This window comes from Nicotiana tomentosiformis, chromosome 11 (genome assembly GCF_000390325.3).
Source record: "Nicotiana tomentosiformis chromosome 11, ASM39032v3, whole genome shotgun sequence".
Taxonomy (NCBI): domain Eukaryota; kingdom Viridiplantae; phylum Streptophyta; class Magnoliopsida; order Solanales; family Solanaceae; genus Nicotiana; species Nicotiana tomentosiformis.
In genome coordinates, this window is record NC_090822.1 from 112,151,187 (window position 1) to 112,155,686 (window position 4,500).

The window sequence follows — 4,500 nt, forward strand, 5'->3', positions numbered from 1 at the left end:
GAAAATAATCTCATGACAGGCATGTTGGAAAAATTAACAAATTACGTGTGAGACCCTGGGATAAGGGCACGTGAGGAAAGAATTGGGCAAATGGAAAAATAATAAATAGTAGTAGGCTAGGTGAAATTAGGTATGCTATGTTATTGACAGAGTAGTCTTCTATTTCTCATCCCCTATTCTGTATCCTCTGCATTCTCATCCCCTTCTTCTAGGTTACTATTCTTCTATCCTTCTGTAACTTTCCTTTTTTATTTTGGTTATTAATTGAATAGCCAGTCCTTCTGTTGTTGTGAGTGTTCATATTTGGAGGTTGTTACATGGTGGATGTGGATTTGGTGGGTCGGGCACCGGCCCTAGTGGTGGGGCTGACGAGGTTGGTAGTGTCGCTGCATTAGAGCACAGTTGCTTGGTAGTAGTTTGTGAAGTGTGTTGTGGATGTGAGGAGTTTTGTTGAACCAGGTGGCAGGGGCGGAGCTACAGTAGAGGGTGCGGGTTCGGGCGAACCCAGTGACTTTTTCCGAGACCCTGTATTTGTATTGAAAAATTTACTATTTCTATATAAATATAGCATGCCGAACCCAGTAACAAAAGATGTTTGGGTTTAATGGTAAGAGTTCTGGGTTCGCACAGAGAACACGTGGGTTCGAATCCCGCTCGAAGCAGTGTGTTATTTTGTTGTTTTTTACAAAACAAAAAATATCAGAAAGTATAATTGTTTTTTACAAAACAAATATCAGAAAATACAAACTAAGGACAATGTAATTCTCGAACAATTTCAAAAAGCACAAACTACCGACAATGTAATTCTCAAACAACTCCAAAGGACACTTTTTGACTTACTTTAGACTAAAATTTATTCTTTTTAATACATAAAACATAAAGCATTTTCTCTTTCTAATAAACAATTTATTTTAAACAAAAACAGCCAAGTGCCAACACACCTTCTGTCTTTCTAATTCTCAAATCAAAAAGCTAGATTTCTTTGCCTGTCAGTCTTTTGATGATTTGATCGCTGCTACAACCCTCTGCCGGAGCCGGATGCCCTCAAACTCTCGTTGTGTATGCTCTTACTCTCTTAGAAGTTAGACCCTTCTTTCTTCTTCAATTCCTCTTTCCTGATTTTTTTCTCTTCATGTTTTCCTCTTATATTTTATATTTGACAATTTATACAAAATCTAATTTTTAATCTTTGATTCTAGGGTTGTCCCACATTTTGAACTTCATTCTCTTTGTCAATTTGTGCTTTAGTACTTTCCAAAAGTTCAAACTTGGATTCTCCGACAAATCGACACACAAGGTATGTGGTCCTACTTTCCTGTTTTTAATTTCTAAGTGAGACCAACTTTTGGGTGTAATTTTGTTTTATAATTTTTAGGGTCTTGAAGTGTAATTTTGTTTTGTAATTTTTAGGGTCTTCTAGCAAAAGTCGATATGATCACGAGTTTTTACAAAGCTCAAGCTTCTGCATCTTCTTCTAGCTCTCCTTTGTCAAGTTCTCTATGTCCAGTTATTAGTAACAATATTAATCCTTCCCAAGCATCGGATAAAGTGTTGGATTATGAGCCCGATCCCGCTGAAAGAAAACCAATTTCAGCATATCCACCTAATTTACGTGACAGAGTAAGGAGAAATTATATACAAAATGGACCTTGTCAACCTCGTGGTTTTGTCTTTCCAAAAAGAGATTTTGGAGGAATAATGCGTCAGTTTAATCCTGAATGGTTTAAAACTTCATGTTCTCAATGGTTAGAATATAGCATTAAATAAGATGCAACATTTTGTTTATGTTGTTACTTGTTTAAAAATGAGATTGGAGGATATGGAAAAAAAGTAGGTGATGCTTTCACAACAAATGGTTTTAGAGGTTGGAATAAAGGTTTAGAAAGACTTAAATCACACGTGGGTGATGTGAATAGTGTTCATAATCGATGTTTCAAGATGATGCTAGATTTAATGAATCAAGCACAATCTATTCTAACATCTTTGGACAAGCAATCTGAGAAAATTAAAAGTGAACATCGAGTTCGCTTGAATGCTTCAATTGATGTGATAAGGTATCTTTTGAAAGAAGGAATGCCTTTTCGGGGCCATGATGAAACTGTAACTTCTACAAGAAGAGGCCATTTTTTAGATCTTTTAAAATGGTATGCGGATAGGAAGGAAGATGTGAAAAATGTGGTATTAGAAAAAGCTCCAAAAAATAATACCATGACTTCTCCTGATATTCAAAAAGATATTGTGAATTCTTGTGCAGAAGAAACAGCGAAAGCAATTATTGAAGACTTGAATGGGGATTTTTTTTTTATATAAGTTGATGAGTCTAAAGATGTCACTCATAAAGAACAAAGGGCTCTTGTGCTGCGCTATGTCAACAAAGATGGTGAACTTATTGAGCGATTCCTTGGTCTTGTTCATGTTAAAGATACAACTGCACATGCATTACAAAAAGCAATAAATTCTTTGCTTTTACAACATTCATTGAGTTCATCTTTAATACGGGGACAAGGGTATGATGGAGCTAGTAACATGCAAGGAGAAATTAATGGTCTTAAAGCTTTGATTCTGAAAGATAATCCTTCGGCATATTGCGTACATTGCTTTGCTCATCAATTGCAATTGACTCTTGTAGCTGTTGCAAAGAAACACCATGATATAAATAATTTTTTTGACATTCTTGCTAATGTTCTGAATGTTGTTGGAGGTTCTTATAAGCGTAGGGAGATGCTTAGAGATGATCAAGCTGAAAAATTAGATGAGTTATTAGTGCTTGGTGAAGTTCATACAGGAAGTGGATTAAATCAAGAACTTGGACTTCAAAGACCAGGTGATACCTGTTGGGGATCTCACTTTAAGACATTACGCAACTTTATATCTTTATTCTCATCAATTGTTCATGTACTTGGAGTTCTTGCAAATGAGGGTTCAAATTATCAGGAGAAAGAACTGGCAAAAAGTCTAGTGGAAGATATAAGATCTTATGAGTTTGTGTATATATTACATTTGATGTTAAAAATAATGGCAATAACATATGATTTGAATATGGCTCTGCAAAGAAAAGATCAAGATATTGTTAATGCTATGAAACTTGTTCATTTCACAAAGAGGCAATTGCAAACAATGAGGGAATCTAAATGGAATTCTTTGTTAGAAGATGTCTCTTCGTTTTGTGATAAGAATGGTATTATGATCCCAAAAATGGATGAGAAGTATGGTATTGGAAAGTCGAAGCTTAAAAGCTCAACTGTTACATATTCTCATCATTTGCATGTAGAAGATTTTTGTGCCGCTATTGATTTGCAACTTTCGGAGCTTAACAATCGTTTTAGTGAAGTGAATACTGATCTGCTTCTTGGTATGGCTAGTTTGAGTCCGGTGATTCTTTTGCAAATTATGATAAAAATAAGATTATGAAACTTGCTACATATTATCAAAATGAGTTCACTGCTTCTAAGCTTGAAGATCTTAGTTTTGAGCTTGACAACTATATTGACTATGTTCGAGAAATGGACAATGCATTCTCTAACTTGAAAGGGCTTGGTGATCTCTCGAAGACATTGGTTAAAACAAATATTCACAAGACATGGGGAATTATTTATTTGCTTGTGAAGCTAAGTTTGATATTACCCGTGGCTACTGTAACGGTCGAAAGGGCTTTTTCCTCAATGAAGTTTATTAAAAATGACTTGCGAAGCAGAATTGGTGATGACTTTTTGAATGATTGTTTAGTTTGTTATATAGAGGATGGAGTATTTGAAAGTGTACCTAATGATGCGATCATTGATCATTTTCAAAACATGACAAGTCGTCGAGTTAAATTGAAATGATAATGTTTGTATTCATATATTGTGTTTGTCTGGTTCGTTACCTTTAATATATATTAGATATCGATACTCATTCTTTAGTCGGCTTGTTATTGTATATTAGTTTTAGATCATCGTCTTTTCTTATAATTTAGAACCCATACACTTTAAATCCTAACTCCGCCTCTGCCAGGTGGGTAGTATATATATCCAGTGGTATGTGTTGTGCTTCGTCGTTTAGTGAGGGTGTATGGGAGTTTATGTGTAGCATTAGAGGAGATACGTCAATAGTGGTAGGGGTTGCCATTACCGATGGCACTTGAGATCATAGGATAGGCAGTTGTAGTTTAGGTGTCTTAGAGATTCTTTGCTGGTTTAATTCATGGCTGGTGGAGGTGTGTGGGTTTGTATTGTTGGAGTAGGCAGCGTTTGACAGGTGTTGGTTAGGAGAAGAGGTGTTGGCTTTAGGTTCTTGCATGAAGGAGTTTGCGTATGTAGGGGATTGCTTAGTGAGTGAATTTGCCGACGTCAGGTGTTTATGAGTGGCTTGGTATTATGAGAGAGCGGCGTTATAATTATGTTCTGGGTCATAATGAATTTGGGATAGGGGAGTTGGTGTCTGTGAGGAGTGGTGTCTTCATAATGAATTCTTTTGTAGATGGGTTCCTAATAAAATTTCAGTTGGAAGGGGTTTTCCTAT

The 4,500-nt window shown here is 35.9% G+C and overlaps 1 pseudogene; it reads left to right on the forward strand.

Moving 5' to 3' along the window:
- The first annotated feature begins 1,144 nt into the window (after nt 1-1,144).
- LOC138900709 (uncharacterized) lies at nt 1,145-4,299 on the forward strand (annotated as a pseudogene).
- Nucleotides 4,300-4,500: the final 201 nt, after the last annotated feature.